Source organism: Xiphophorus hellerii, chromosome 22 (genome assembly GCF_003331165.1).
Source record: "Xiphophorus hellerii strain 12219 chromosome 22, Xiphophorus_hellerii-4.1, whole genome shotgun sequence".
NCBI lineage: Eukaryota > Metazoa > Chordata > Actinopteri > Cyprinodontiformes > Poeciliidae > Xiphophorus > Xiphophorus hellerii.
The window spans coordinates 7,774,635-7,791,943 of record NC_045693.1 but is presented as its reverse complement, the minus strand read 5'-3'; the positions used below and the strand labels follow the sequence as shown (position 1 = coordinate 7,791,943).

Below are 17,309 nucleotides of genomic sequence, written 5' to 3'. Positions count from 1 at the left end.
TTTGGTTCTGCATTTACTCCGGCTTTCTTCCACAGTATAAAAACATGACTGCTAAGTTAATTTGCCACTATAAATTGTTCTTATATGACTGTGTGTGCATGGTTGTTGGTCCTATGATAGACTAACAACCTGTCTATGGTTTACCCCACGTCTTGCCCTCAGAGTGCTAGAGATGGGCAACAGCTCCCACATGACCCTGCGATGATAACCAGTACAATGGATGGATGAGTTGAACGGGAACACCAACTTTCCAAGTAAGCACTGCGACTTCATTCAATGCTCTATTTGACTTGGAGCTCATGTCTACAGTTGTCAAGGTATACCTGGGCAACTACCATTTCTAGGCTGTGGCCACTCAGATTGTTGTTAAATTCTTTCAAATAGTTAAATTCTCACCACTGTAAGCATTTCAAACTTGAGTGATTTTTGTGGTGAATTTATCGATGTACATTTTGTGAACTAATGTAGTAAAGAGCTGACAAGAGCTTATTTTTATTGAAACGAAAACTGTGGGGAAAGAAAATGTAATTTCTGGATTTATTTTGTAGTCTCAAACACACATTCTCACATGCTGCATTCCTCCAACCGACTTTCATTACTATTCCCCGCAGCATATAAGTTCACCTGTCCCAGCTCCCCTTCACATGCTCCTACTCTTGTGGATCACAGTGTCATCAGCTGAATCTATAATCCACTCAGACTTTTGGTTGATCTCTTGTGTCAGCATGTCCATCTCTAGAGCAAACAAGAAGGGACTCAAAGCTCACCCCAGGCTTAATTTCACCTCCACCTTCAACCCACCTGTCACTCCTACCTTACCTCTCACCACTAACTCACCACAACTGGCTTAGAAAGCACTGTACAAGAAATTCAAAAACCCATGGATTTAGCAGCCATTTGAAAAAAAAAAAAAAACAGTAAAAGGAAGGAGACAAATCTGATGGCAACAAAAAAAAAAATCATTTTTCTTTCACAGTATAAATAACTTCTGAGATCTTATACCAGGCATGACATATTAACAGACCAAATTTTGTTAAACTTTTTAAGTCTTGCTCATATCTTAGTGCCCATAGCACATTTAAATATCATAAATAGTTTCATAAGAAACACAGCTATTAAAAATACATTTAAATATGACTTTAACAAGGGTCAAAGGGACACTCTTTAGTTTTACATCCTTTTAAATTTGCTATAATGCCTGTGCTGCTTAAGTTTGATGCACTGACATTGGGATCATAGACATTGCCCCTGCTAAACTCATATTCTATTTTGTGAGAAAGCTCATTGATAAACTAGCTTAACCAATATTAATCTACAAAAATATTCAGCTTCATAAACTATGGAAACAACCCAAACCCTGTCCTCCATAGTGAGCAATCTTTTTCACACATTTAAATAAGAAAATTTGTCTATATTTCTAAGAATTAACATTTATTTAATAATCAAATATAATTATATGTCATCAGATATGTTTAGTAGAAATAACTGTATGTTTTTTTTTATTTTCTTTAGAAAAAACCAACAAAAGAAAACCCAAACAACATAGGCCTTTCAGGGGTTACTCCTCATAGAAATTGTACATTAAGCTGAAGAAAACGACATTAAGTTTGAAATTGTTTACTGTTAAGGTTCTAATTTCAGCTAAAACCACACCAGTTTTAAATAAACTCATTGTGATTTTATATCTTTCTATCCAAGTAAGTGATCTGTTATCAATATTGATTTCACAGAAACAAAAGACCTCAGAAACCTCTTCAAACAATTTGTACTATCAGCCTTGTATGAACCGTTCATACAAGGCTGAATGAATCAGTCTGATTATACAATCTGAATGCCAAAGATGAAATCGAGATTCATTGGACCAGGCAATGCTTTTTCAATGTGTTTTGAATAGTGTGTGTGAATTGCAGTCTCAGGCTCTGGTTTACACGACAACACCAGGACTGTAAAATGCAAACGTTTTGTTGCGTTTTGGACTCTCATTTACACAGAAACGGTTTTGGCTGGACATAAGGCAAAGATTTGACGACAGGATTCAGAGTGAAACTTTCTAGAATGCTAATCATGTCTGTATAAATGCAACCCAGAAATGTTTGGAGACAATGACATCAATTGTGTCATCTTGCGCATTAAGGCCCAATTTTCACCTGCACATCATCAATGGCGGACCTCCAGGTCCCGTGTTCGCTGCGTCACCTCTTAAGATTATTTGCTTTGTCAAAGTAAAACCTGGCCTTTGTGGAACATTTATGCTTTCAGCGAGAGACTGTATGCACCAAATGATACGTTCATCTCTATACATGGCAATGTTTACCAAAACACGCCTGTTGATCAGAAAGTTTTCAAAGCTTCCTCGCCTCCTGCAGGCCTGGAATGCACACTACATCAATTTATCTTCTTGAGCGTTTCCATGCCTCTGTTGAGTAAGAGCAATTTCTTTTTTTTCATTTACACATCAGGAAACATTTTTGGAAATGTTGTGTAACCAGGGCCTCTATAGCAGATAAAAGTGGCTCCCATTGTGATCTTCTGCAGCTGTAGCACATCTGCCTCAGGGTTCAACTAAGCTCAGAGATTTTATTGTACATAAATAGAGCTACTGTTGCCTCTCTATCATAGTCCATGACTGATAGAAAATATTCGATCTAGAAATGGTTTTGAGTGAAAATCTAAGCAGGTTAATAGTTTTTGAAATGCTCAGTCCACCTGAACAAATATGCATTTAGTCTCTTAGATCCTTTTCTGTATTTTGAACTTCATCAGGTTTCCCTCACCACATTCAGATACCGAAATGTGCTAGAAACTGCTGCCCTGTGATTGGCTGATTTTCAGCAAGCGATCTAAAGTACCTCCTGAGAGTAATTTCATAACCTGAACGCTGACGTTCAAAGCAAATGTCCTGCTCAACTTTTCCTTACATATGGCTAATTAAACTGCAGAAAATGCCTCTTCTCATGCAATGGAAATTTATTACAACAAAAAACACTGCAGTATTGCACACTTGTCCTTCACTTTCCGTTTGAGCCGGTGTTCATTCCTGAAGTAGTGAGCGGGAGAACACAATGTGTGATTATACTGTATAGAGCTGGTGAGGGGAGTGTGTCAAGGCGTGCATGATGCCACACAATGTGCCTGGAGAGATTGATGTTTTTGTCATCCACCTGCTTCAAAGCTGTAAAGAGCCAGCTGATGCAAACAGAGAAAAAAAAACCCTAGCAAGGCAGGCTCACAAACAAAAGAGGAAGAACCTCACTGCTCCTTCTTTGCACATCTGTTTTGGAGGAATATCTGATGTTTCTGACGCGCACTGGGCTCGAATGAGCACTGAATCTGAGTCTTTCGCCTGGGAGTGGGTAAGTGCTGAATGCCCTCTTTTCTTTTAGAAAATAAGTCTTTTTGTGATTATTGTTTTTTTTTTTTAAAGGATTTATCTCTTTATGATGCATCGGCACAGCGGCAGCAGGGGGAATGCGGCTCCCTCACTTTTTTTTTTTCTCTCCCCGTGGCTCGCCTTGTTCTTTCTCGCCACTGAGAGCAAAGCTGCAGCCGTGCAGATCGGCCGGTTTTAATGGCATTCCGGTTGTTAGAGGAAAAAAAAAAAAGGGCGTCAAATTGAAGCGCGAGAGGCGAGCAGAGGGGCAGATGCGTGCAGTTGGTGAGCTCTCTGCCGTCCTCTCTCCTCGCTGTCTGCCTCTTTGTCTGACCCGCCGCTCTGCCTTCCGCCGCCTCCGGTGCCGGGCTCCGTCTGCGGGAGGAGTGATCTATGGTGCTTTGTTTATCACTGGCCATGGTCACTTCTCTGGAACGCAATTGGCTGGAACCACGCCGTGTGGGTCCTGCTCCCGTCGTCTCTGCCTCTCTCTCTCTTTCTCTCTCTCTCTCTCTCTCTCTCCCCCGCTCTCTCTATGAAGGAAGACACAAGCCAGGGTGCCTTGTCCGACGTGGCTTTTTTAAAAAATCTCGTTCTTTATGTCTTTTATTCACGCTGTTGTGTGTGTGTGTGTGTGTTTTTTTTTTTAGCATGTGTCTGAATAATAATAGGACACATTGTTCCCCTGCACTGCCGGTTGATTGACTGCCCTGACAGCAGAAGAATTTACGCATGTCCATCATCTTGTGTTTTGTTCTTTTATTTTGTTGATTTAAAAATCATATTTTAGTTTCTAAGCAAAGATATGAGGGCTTAGAGCTTTTATGCTCATGCTACTTTAAAGATGTATTCTTTTACCAGGAAGAATTTTATTTTATTATCAGTTTGTCATTTTTGTGACTTTTTCCCTGCGTATTAAGCCAATTATAGTCCTATAGTTGGACATAAGTGCTTTTCTGCATTTATGAGGAGTCTCCATTTAGGCACAAACTGGCTGAAGCTTTCCATCTTGTCCTTGTTTGGACAGATTGTGTGTTTCCGTGTGTTAGTGGGTCTCTTTATGAAGTCTTGGCCCTACAGGATTACAGGCCTCACATATAGGGTTGGCCTGCCTGCTGTATGACACGAGTTGATGGGATTACAGGATGGGGTGGTGTCTGTCCTGTCTGTCTCTATTAGTGAGGGTAGCTTCATTCTTCAGTTTACAAACAGCTTTATTTTAAGGCTGCTGCCTTAAACTTGTATTTGCACTATGACATATTATGTGACTCTGGCTATTTTCTGAAATAGAGCAAAAAAAAACAGCTTTATTTTTTATTTGAGGAAATCTTTTAGGGCTCATACCAGCTTCGGTCAGACAGTACGCCTCAAATACCTGAATCACTAAAGTATGTGTTCAGAATTTATGATTACATGTAATTTGTTGATGTTTTCTTATCATTTATTTTATACTGTGTATAGTATTATTTGTATTTTATGTTTACGTAACATTTGATTTCTCATGTTGGGCTTCATTCTTATCTTAATCTTACATTTGATTTGTTTATGGTTTTTTTTTTATCTACTTGTGTTTATGCCTCTGGGTTAATTTGACATTAATGCTCTGTGTCATATTTCCTTAATGTTGCATTTGTTTATATTGTACTTGTAGCTTTTAATTGAGGTTATATTTAATTCTTTTATGTATATATTACTTTTGTTTACATTACATTTTATTTATGTGTTCTTTACAGTTGATTCTTACATTTAATTTTATTCTTTGATTTGAATGTTGTCTTTGATTTAATATTAGATTTGTTTTCTTTGTTGGGTGTGAACTTTGACCTGTTGGTTGTTCATAAGTTGAGAGCCCTTAAATCCAAATGAAATAACCAGATTCCTGATGATTTATGTTTTTTTTTACAGAATAATAACTCCAATGGTACGTCAGGAGAGACCATTTATGGCCCCAAATTTGAGAGGCAGGATAATTTGTGTGTATTATTTTGACTCTGCTACCTTGTCAGGAGGAGCGGAGCCTCAAGCTTCCTGCAGGAAGATCAATACATGTAGTGAGTGTGTGTATGTTTATCTCTTCTGTTTCTTCTAACCTCCTTCTCGCATCCAGCACTTTATTTTAATCACCTCAGGAACCGTCCATGCAACACCTCAGTGTGCTCTTAGTTAAATCAGTGATGGCCAAATCTATTGATACCATGCAGGCAGTTTTCATGATCTAAGCCGGGAGGAAAACAAACGCAGAGATGCGGATGCAGCGCAAGTCTACTTGAGCTGATTAGTGTGTGAAGTGTGCTTGTTAGGCATACTGTGAAGTGTGCTCGTTATATATCCAGCCCTCACGCTTGATTACCGCCCGCACTTGACAAACCGACGGCTGCGTGCCGAGACACTGCTGGGATGAGATGTGTCCGGCGACTAATGGAAATATTAGTGGCTTCTGTTTTGAAAACATGATATTCAAAGGGAAATTAGTTGAAATTTAACTAAGCACACAAGCAGTTTTAAATACCACACTTAATACCTTCCAGTAATCTTTATGTGTTTTTAAAAAAATCTGTTTCATTTATTTCCATCTATTTTTCTTCACCCTTTTCCCACATTCTTGCATTTGGCAGTTAAAGTAGTGCCAGCTGAATATGTTTTTCCATATGCTGTATTATTGGACATGCTTCTTTGTCTTGCATTCGCTTCAACAGAAATCCCTCAGTAATTGTGTGATTGCATCTAACGCCGGATTGAAAATGCAATGTGAAAAATTTGGGGGAGGGTGAAAAAGCCTGCTGTGATTCTCCATCTGGTCTACACAGCTTTGGAATGGACCATCCTCCTTTTGCCTTTACCATGCCAGCGCTCGGAATAAAGCTTCACTTCAGAGGATCAATTCTTGTATTATTGAAGTCGGTCTCGGCAGCGCAGGCTAATATATTCCACATTGATCCCCACCAAACCTTCTACCCAAAAACCTTTATTACCATCCCTTCCAGGGAGGCTCGTGTTTAAAAAAGTCGTGTTGGGCAGAGAGAGAGAGAGAAAAAGAAAAAAGATTTTACAAAGTGACTGTAGGACAAATAAGCCCATAAACTTAAGTATTCACATTTCAGTGGGAAGGAAAGAAAAGGGGAGAATAAGGAGTCGGAGTAGCCAGCAGGCGGTTTGAATATCATTAGCGGCTTTGCAGGGAAAAATTGAAATCATAAGCACATGGAAAGTAGCTGGTAATTAAAACTGTCTCGCAGAAGAAAGGTTTTTATACCTGCTCGGGAAAAGGGAATGCAAGTGTTTCTTCCAGGGACGTAGATCCTGAAGCTGCACAAATTTCTGCTGTTTGACATGAAGCAGATCATATGAGAGTGTTTTTTTTTGTTTTTTTTTAACCCTTATCACGAGACTGCGCGTTGATTCGTTGCTTTGTTTGTGACTTGAGCTCTTTGGTCTGCAGGCGATGTTTGCCGTGAATGCTCAAAATGGGAGTAATGTGTGTATTCATAAAGCCAAAAAGAAAAGAAAAAACAACAACAACACACAATCAAACACATTTCTGCTAAACGTGTCTTGATTTATGCGGCTCGTGCACGAGCCACGCACACCTTGATTTAAAAATCAAACCCTGAAGCCCGTGTGCCGGCCGCTTATTGAAGAAATTTGCGCCGGTGAAGCCAGTAGTTGAGGACATTAATGATCTGGAGCCACTGGGGTCTGGTGCTCTGCGCCCACAGGCTATCTGCTCGATCCACAATCGATAGCTTTTTATTAAAATTGTTTGTGAGGCAACACAAATCCATATTGTTTTGCCTCGGACTAGGAGGCCATGTGAAATACGCTGTAGGTATTTATATATTTTTTTCCAGATGAGAGCAGAAAATGATTGGTTGATATGCATGAAGTAAAAGAAAGGGGGGAAAAACTGCAGCGGTGGTTTGGCATTATTGGAATATCCATTTCAGAATTGATTTTCATAAGAGATGCATTTGTGATCATCTTATTTTCTCTTCCCTCAACAGCGTTGAATTACATATCATATTATCCCTGGTATTAAGGCAAAATTAATAACACAAGTAATTATAATACTTATGTCTAATGATACGCGGCGAGGGGCCCTATTGATTCAGTCGAGATGCATCGAGGGGAAATGGCTTGGAGCTTTGCCTGACGACAGGCGCTGCCAGCATGGAGCGGGAAAACAAAGATCTGCAGCAGCATGAGATGCACACACATTGTCACTTCAGGCTCTAAATCTAGACTCAGAAGAAGACAGAGGAGACTTTATAACTTTCACTATGTTTTTTTTTTTTTTTTTTTTTTTTTATCAAACACACTCATAAAACTTCCATATCATACTTTATTGCTGGTTCTATCAAAAAGCACAACACATGCATGGCGTCAGCTGATCACATCCTTGAACATGAAAGATTTATGCAAATGACGCCTCTAGGGCAATGACAAGCTGATTTCTTTGCAACAAACTTGATAAGTAACCTGTCAGGAGAAATAATAGAATCTTATACACTTTAAAAAATTTACTTTAACAAAATATCAATTTAAATATTTATATGGCATTGGTCATTTATACAATGTTATATTGTGGTCAAGAGCCACAAATGTTAGATTCTAATGCTTACCCCAATGAGAAATTCTTTGCATTTGTTATTTAATCCTAATTAAATTAAGAAATTTACTAAAACTAATGTTTTACTGACACATAAAATGTACTTGTATATTTTTTTTGCTGCATTACTTCATTTAATGCTATTTTAATAGAAAAACAATTGTTTGAAACTTTAATTTTTGTAACTTTTTTTTCTTTTTTTCATATGAAAACTCGCTTCTCTAAAGCTGCCATCTTGGACTTTTTATTTTAAATAGCATGTGTCACCTGTAGTACTTAGACCTCCCATGTGAGGGCATAAAACAAGTACAGGATTCAATACAGCAGGTTTTTGTGGAAAGTATATCAAAATGCATAGATTTATTCTATCCGCATCAGTTTTTGGCTGTTTTACAAAAGTTAACGCTAGGCATTACATTTTCTCAAATTTTGATCACATTTCTAACTTAAGCGATAAATGAAATTAAATAAAATAAATGTATAAAGAAACTAACCACAGTGCTCTTCAAATATAGTAAAAACAAAAGGTTAATGCTTTCATGTACATGAACGTACTCATTGTAACGTATTGGGTGACTTTCTTTTCATTTTGTCATTACTTTCCTGTGTGGGTATGCTTCTAGGTTTTCTTTGTTGCTTGTTCTTGTTAGTCTGGAAAGCTAAAGTTCTTTTCTTTGTGTTTTTAGTGCCATGACTAGCCTTATTAGTAATATAAAACAACCAGACATGATTTGAGCCCTCATCAAAGAATACAATGAGAACCTGATTTGTTCTTGCAGGAAGATGGGAGAAAAAACACACACTCTGTTTTAAGGCACAGTCAAGACATAGTTGGCCATTTTACCGGGGAACATGCTTCAGGATATATCTTCTGTGGCCCGGTAATGTTTCCAAACCAAATTTGCATAGTTGCAACAAAACTCGTAAAACTCCATGTTAACAGATTATTAAAAAAATCTGACTACCTGGAAAGAAAATAGAAAGGATTTAGTAAGGAACTGTGCCCAGAACTGTTTGTACTTATCGAATTTCATTGTAAAGCCAGGCTTTTAGAAAAATCCACTATTAACCTATTCATAGCAAAAATATCTATCTTAACTCTAAACGTGACTCAGATTTTAGAGATTATCCTTTAAACCGGGGATTTCGATCATAAATCCAGTTCAAAGAGAGGTAAAGTTTATTTTAGGTGTTTTGAACTTTTGCTTCAGATCTTGTCCCAGTGCAGCTTTATGTCTAAAACCAAGGTGAACTTTCCTTCAAGTTTCCACCTTATTAGACTTTAAAAAAATGTAATTCCCAGTATCTCTTTGCATTGCTTTGTCCATTAATCAACTGTTTGTTGCTTCATTGCACTTTGAAAGACATGCAGAGCTGTTGGCTTTGCATGTAAGGAATTGTGGTGAGGTGAGAGGCCTGTGGCCTGCAGTGGCATGTTCTCACCAAAAGAGGGCAACATGGTGTCAGAATTGTCCATCCCCTCGCCCACTTTACAGTATACCACCCTCACAGCGACTGCTGCTACCTCCCTCTGTTAGTCCAGGGCTCGATGTGTGTGTGACTGTGTGTGCATCTGGTGTAAGTAACTGTACATTTTCTGTTACGCCGGAAACGGCTCTCGTGGCTCCGTCAATCACCAACCCCAGACTAAGCAAAGATGACCACCAGGTAGAGGCCACTTAGTGAACAAAGTTCTTCTTCACACTCAAAGTGTCATCAAACTTCAAAGGAGCAAAATTTAAAAAAAGAATGTTTGGGAGTATGGAGGTGAAATTAAATAAGCCACTTCCCGCCGTTCGATCCCGTCCCGCAGACATGGTTTGATGTTTGATGCTTTGGACCTTCCGACAGGCGGAAAACCTCTCGCAGAGCTACAATTTTTAGTTTTCTCCATCTTTTCATTCAGTCTGTAACTATTTTCTCTGTCTGTCTAGTGATAAACACGATGGCAGACGTTTATTGAGATCATCAGGAGCAGTAATAGATCTCTCTCTGTGACACCTTTCGCCATCCCTTGTTTTTGGTCTGTGCAGCCCATTTGTTCTGTGATGTGACAGCGTTGATGGTAGGATGACAGATGCGTTACCATGCTCACACCCAAACTCCCCCTCACCTTCTTCCCTGTCCCCCTTCTTCCCACACCAAAACAGTTTGGGAGTCGAGCGCAGAGAGCACAGCTGCATCGCTCACCTCCCTTCCTGGAAGCCTTTTCTCCTGTCCTCCCCTCTGGAGGAAGGAGCTATAGGCCTCTTTGGCACACTGCTGCTTCTTTGTTCCCTGCCAGGTTGCCTGCATGGTCAGCTGTAGTATAAGCACCGTCCAGCAGAGGTCTACAAGTTCTGCTAGACACCACGGTGTGGGGTGGATGGGGGGAGGTCACAAGGACTTTTACTTCACTGACAGTAGCAAGGTCTTATTACTAAAAATATAATTGGCTTTACATGCAGCTGCACTGTTGAGGCAACGAGTGGTACATATTACTTTAATACTGGCTGTAGACTTTAACTACACCAGACATGGTGCAGAAACTTGGATGTAAAATCTATTAAATTACCTTTATGTTTTAAAAAAAAAAAATGGAATGTGCAGTTTAAATGTAGGAATGCTGCTGTTCTGACCAGCAGGTCAGACTACACTCAAAGTCTGGTTCCAGGCTGTTGGGGGCCATAAACAGAATATGATTTGGGGGCCCTCCAACTACAGTCAGTCGCCACTAAGAACAATCATCCATGTTCATAGACTACTATGATCCCACTGAGCAATAAACCAAATTTTTATTCTGAGGCTGCAGATATTTCTCATTTTGTGATGAGTTAATGTAAATATGTTGTAAAGTCCTTATGTAACCCAAATATTTCATTAATGTTTAGGGCAAACATTTTTACCCTTTTAAGCTGATTTAACCATCTCACAAGATCAAGTACGTTTTCAAAAGAACCTTAAACAAATTCTGTTGATTATTGACAAATGGCAGGAAGCAGAAATACAAAATAAGCTGGTTTAATCCCCTTTGGATCATTTTGTTAGTTTAAAATATGTCTAAACATGTATAAGTAGTTCACTGACATCTAAACTAAACTTGGAATATATTTGAAATGAAAGGGAAGCGTTTTTCAACTTATAAATTCACTGACAAACATTTAAACAAGTAAAACGAGCAGGAATTGAACTGAATTTGCTTTTGAAACGTTAATGACTTTTCTTGTAATGAATCCAAATTAAATTTTGTTTCACGTCTGCCTCGGAGATATTCTGCCAGCGCTGCGTCATCTCTGTCATCTTAGTTTGAAGTGACAGTTCTTACTAAAGAAATAATTGAATTCTTTCTCTTCTTAAATAGACAGAGGCCAATTTCAAGTCATACATCATGATCAAGGTGTAGATCATGATTTCTGCAGAATGTTAAATAGACTTTGTCCACACATCAATATTATTACTTTCTGCATTGTGGAAAAGTTGTTAGTTACTTGGCAGCAAGAAAGTCCTCAATTTGAATCCAGGAGTTTGTCTGCTTCTATCGGTGCATGGGTGGATTCTGTGTTCTCCAGCTGGTTTATTAAAAACCCCTTAAAGCAGTGGTATTATGTAAAACAGACTTTTGATCTTTCTATCATGTTATGATTTTATCCACTCATGAAGAGCATATATACCGTGTTGCTTTGGTTCTTTTTGTGCATGTTTGAGGAATCCTTGAGTCTTCCATGGCAACCATTCAGGGGTCCCTAAACACTTGCTCTCACCATGCGCCGCCTATTTCCACAAAGCTTCTCCTCAAAGCTGCTGTGCCCAAGCCAAGCTTCCGCCTCACAGAGCACCCCTCCCCCCACAGCTCCTTCAGACTAGCGGCAGCAGCAATTAGCAAACAGCTAGTGGAACAGCACATCTGCTAAGCTCATCATACAAACAATTTCTATTTTAAAATAACCTTTCACCCCCAGGCTAAAATTTGTTAGGTATAGGATAGAAATGATCTAACAGAACAGAATGCGTCTTTCTGTTATAACTTTTTTTGTATTTGATCAAAAAAGTTATAAAAAATTTTTATAAAAATTTTATAAATGATCAAAATCATTTTAGGAAAAGCTAATATTTCTTCCCATTGTTGATATAGTTTGAACCTTTTGTTTGCTGATGTAGGAAAGTAAGGTATAAAAGGTATTTTTTAGCAACAATATATTCCACTCATATAAAGGTATCGTAATTAATATAATATTTAAAAAACAATGATCGCATAGTTTGTTCTGCAAGAAATTTATATTTGTAAACTTACATGAGTGCCACTTTCAGTGTTCTTGTAATAACTAGTGATGAATATCACTGATATTGCAGAAGTTCAGAAGCATTTCAACACTTTTTCACTAGTAAATCATTAGTAAATAATGAGGGTCCAATATCTCACTTCAACAGTAACTAAAACTAAATCCTTCTTTGCACTCTCCCATTCCTATTCATTCATATTTGTACTGACTATCATTCACTGTTCTCATTGGAGCACAGAGGACACAGAAACTGATCAGTTGTGGTGACTTAAATTTTGTGGCATTAGCTGTTTATGTATCATATGTTTTAGCTCTCCTACTTGTTTCCAGGGTGATGCAGATACTTTGGTTTGGTCTAATTGTACAGTTTTGAGATTGTTGTTCTCTTCGAGATGGGATGTTGTATTGAACGAGGCCCTGGTTCTGCAACTAACTTTGGATTGATGCATTTCTGCTCAATACAGAAAAAAATGAAACACTAGATCAGTTGGATTAATGTAAAAAAAATGTATTTAATAGAGGTTAATTGTAAGAAAACGCCTGGAACATTTGTGCAAATATCACACTCTTAGGTTGATCAATATTCAACAATTAGTCATTAATTGTAGCCCTGCAGGTGTATTACACAATACAAAAAAGAAAACAACAACAAAAAAAACCCTGATAATTTCACTTTAATACTTGGTGGAATAAAATGCAGTACTTTTATTTTTACATCACTGTCCGTCAAACACTTCTGTATTTTTCCCATATAACCATAAACCAGGGGCATTTTGACCCAAAACAAACTCGTTAAAGATCGACTCCTGCTGTTATTTCTGACGTTTTGTCATACGGACATTTAGACGTGCTGAAGTCTTCATTCTGTCTGCCCATCAGACACTACACATTGAGCCTGTATGCATATTTATTGCTGTTGCCTTTATTGTAGAACATTTTGTTAATTGATTATCGCATGCATTGGCCTTATCACCATACTGTTATTTTGTAAATGAATATTCAGGAGCGATTCCTCCCCTGTCTGCCTCTGTAGTGCGTTATTTGTGGACAAAATGTGCAAACACTGGGAACAACAAGGCGGATTACTTTTCTGCCTGACTGCCTAATTACATTTTTGTGCTCACACCTATACAGTACAGAGACGCAGCGTGTATTTATTCATATTGGAGGAATAAATTCACACACTCTCCGCCGGCTGCGATCTCCTGCCAGGCATCTGTCTGTGAAGTGGTCCTGTCTCTGTTCTCCTCCTGTCTCCTCTACTATGGAAGGCCAAAATCCTCATAATCAAGAATAAATGCAGAAACAAATACATTTATCAATACAGAAATTTCTGGGAAAAATCATTTAAAACGATGAGTTTACATAATTTTGCACAAATTGAATTGCAGCATAAATTATTATTAATGTTTGAAAATCCTTTATTTTTGAAACATTTTGATTTGTTTTATTGAATTATGTACGATTTTGTCTTGTTTCTTGAAATACAAATTCTCCCTCTTCATTTTTCTTATTTTAAACCTAACTAGAAATAATTATGTGCATTTATGACCAATAAGAAAAAGATAAGTCAGTGAGAAGCATCAAGATCCGCCTCTCTCACATCTCCCCTCCCCGCTCCGCTTGTGGGAATGCAAAATCTGGAGACAAGAATAGGAAAAGAAAACATAGAAACAAAGGTACATGTGGAAATAAATAGAAAAGAAACAAGAAAAAGAGAAGTGGTAAAATAAATAAAAGCAGCAGTTAAATGAGCCTATGAAGACAGGAATAAAAATAATCACTAAAATAAGAAAAACTATGTGCGAATCTTCTTTATCATTTAAAATAGGATCAATAAGTGAATGACATATTTAATTGGCATGCAAAATTTTCCTGCCAGAATCTTGTAGCTCTAATTTAAAAAAAATAAATAAATAAAATTTCATGCTTTAATATTAAAGTATTTTGTTACAGTTAGGGATTAAAACATTGGTATCAATTTTTGCCACATTCTATCAATTTAAAATGATTTAAAGCAATGATCTATGTTTTTTTTGTTGCTAAAAATATATATATATATATTACTTAGCTATTTATTAACTACAGTATTTATTCTCAGTTAGGACAGGTTCGGTCCTCCATATTCTACAGGCAACTAGCTGGATGTAAAACGATAAGAAAGGAGAGAAAAGTTTTAATCGTTCCCGTCTCATGCATACACCCCTCCCTCCAAAAAAAAAAAATTAAAATCCTCCGCCCGGTGGCTCATCCTCTGTGTGATCAATTTGACTTGTTTACATTTATGCACCGTTGCCATGTTTGCGAGGAGACCTTGTCAGGAGGAGAAAGGGATGGAAGAGAGAAAAGAAGAAGATGGGCCAGCAGGTGGGGAGTGATGAGGGATGGAGAGACAGAAGAGGGTTGACAGACAGAGGATGGGGAGAGGGGTGATTTATCTGCGACATCCTGGTCTTCATGTATGTAGATGCCTTGTGAAGTTTGCAATGTGTTCATGCGGCTTGTAATGCACTGTGTACCTGTGACTCAGAGGAAAAAGAAAAACACCTCAACGTGCACAGTTAGTCTGCAGCAGATAATCGCACTTGGCAGTACATGCTCCGCTTTAATTTTACCATAATGACAACGAGAGGGGGCAAAATGATACTTTAAAGAGCAGAGGGACAGTGGAGGCAAAAAAGGAGGGTGGTGTAAAAAAGTGAAGAGAAGGGGAGAGAGAGAGAGAGAGAGAAGCTGTGAAGGTGATTAGTTGTACTGGCAGATCTTGGCGGTGGAGGAGGTTGGAACACTAATCCTTGCTTTGGTTGGAGACATTTTCGCGCAGTAGGTCCCTTCTTTCCGCCCCCTCTCAATTTTAAGCCCCGTGTCAAGCTCAAGCCCTTCTTTTCCAGCGCTCACTTGCTCTCATTTCCTCTGCCTTCTGGCAAGCCCTGCTATTTATAAGAAAAAATCATTTTTCTTCTTCTTTCCTCTCCCTCTCTCTTTCTCCTTTAATTCTTCTCTGGCGTGTTTGATTTTCTGCCCTGCTTAGAAAAGGTGCCCAGATGAGTGGCAGCCGGCCAGGACTCGTTTCTTCTTTGCTCTCCCGCCTTCCACATGTGGCTTTTAGCAGAGGTCGTCTAAACCCCACATGCATGATTTACATAGAAAAACATGGGATAGTAGCTCTTTTTGTCAAAATATCTGATTAATAGCAATAGGAAAACAGTCAGAACAGAAGATTAGTCAAAAATTACTCCCAGTTGGCGTCAACTTGGCAAGCAAAGGCAATGCACAAAGAGCTACCCTAAATCTGCATTGATTTGATGTTCTCCCTTGATGAAGCCACGTCACCAAATCAGTGTCCAGTGTTGCTGCTTCAGGACTTGGTGGGGGCGGTTTGTCCTCCCTCTGCCTTATACATGAAGCTGAATGCTCCCTGAGGCCAGACTTTTCTCAGCCACTTTTATTCAAAACTCAACATGGCTGCCACACTCAGAAATATTTTTTGGACTTCTGGTTGTTTAATCTGTTAAACACATGGTACTGTTTATTAAGATTTATGCCTCTTTGAAAAGGCCGGATCTTGTTGATCCAGGAAATAACCATTGGCAGAAATGGTAGGATACGTTTTGGATCAAAATTAGTTTCTTAAGTGATGATGCAAATTATTTCTAGACCCAGACTTCAATGAGACATCTTTCTGGGAACTATTACATTTTACTTGACCATTTATGTTATCAGAAATGTGCATTCAGATGCAGCTGCATTTTTTTGTTTGTTTTGTTTTTTATTCGGGGGTTGGTGTCATTCAGACATTTTTTTGAGCATCCAGCCACTCATTTGAAATTAAATGTTTTCCCTCAGACTACTTTGTATGAGGCCATGTGCTGTCTGCATATCAAACAAGAACGACACGCATTCTGCTGCGCTTCTCCCCTTGTGCTTGTTCTCAGTCTCGCTCAGTTGAGTAACATAGGAAGCGCTTGTGTGTAGATCTGCAAGAAAATACGAAAATAAATAATCATTTTGAAGAGCCAATCAGTAAATTCGCTTACGAAATTCACAAGGCCAACCTCTGTTGGCGAAACAGCTTCTACAATGTCTGGAAGCACTTAAAATGAGTGCCACTGGTTTTCCAACTCGCAACTGAAACATGGATATGTGAGGCGTGATGTCATTTCCAGATCTGAGTTCTGACATCTGTGGTTTATGAAAGGCTCCAAAAGTCCGGCTCTAGAGAGGAAATTTGACTTTTACCATTTCATTCAAAGTACTTTGGACATAGTTGAGTTTTTATTCGAACAAATAATAGATTTGATCAAAACATCTGATCAATAGTGATAGCAAGACTGTATATGCAGTCTGAATAGAGTGAAGGTAAGCTAAGAATGATTCCTAATAAAGGTCAAGCCTTTGAGAAAAAGCAGTGTCCGAAGTATTTCTATAACCAATTGAAACAAGACACAATAGTCAGAAAATTTAATTTAAAAAATAAAATCTCTTTGGAGTATTACCTGAACAAAAGAAATACCATTGTTTCCTCATAATTCATACATTGTTTGTTTTAGTTATGTATTAGTTATATTTTCCTAATCAAAAAGGTAATATCATCCTTTCTCTTATCAAGAGGAAATTGACTGTTTCTCATGTGCGAAGCAGGACAGTTGTGTGCTACACCAGATATTGTAGTTTCCTTAGCTAATTAAAAAAGTACAATTACAACTTCCCCCTCCAGAGGTCAGAAGACAAGTGTAAAAACTAGATAAATCAGATTTTTCAGGAAAAGTTTATTAAAGATGTAGCATTCTCATTTCTTTCCTGCCATTTTCTCTCACTGCAGCAACAGATTTTAACTTCAGACAATTTCTGCGTGCACATTGATACAACATTTCCATCGAAAAACAGAAGCTGACCATTTTGGTTGAATATTGACTCGCATCACAAGTGTTGCTGTGTAAATTGGCCCTCTGCCCAGACAATAAGCCATAGATTTTTTTACACGATGACACAATTTATCCAGTGCTTTATTTGATTGTTTTGACTGGATTTTAATTGAAAGCATCTTATTCCAGTCTCTTATTGTAATTAGCAT

At 38.3% G+C, this 17,309-nt stretch overlaps 1 protein-coding gene across 2 annotated transcripts in view; it reads left to right on the top strand.

Annotated features, from left to right (window-relative positions):
• Window positions 1–17,309, top strand: part of vrk2 (VRK serine/threonine kinase 2) — a 161,355-nt gene that overhangs the window by 41,346 nt on the left and 102,700 nt on the right. For both annotated transcript variants that reach the window (XR_004337851.1, XR_004337850.1), the window contains exon 16: window positions 163–254. The gene's annotated coding sequence lies outside the window, so the exon portion shown is untranslated. The remainder of the gene's footprint in view (window positions 1–162; window positions 255–17,309) is intronic.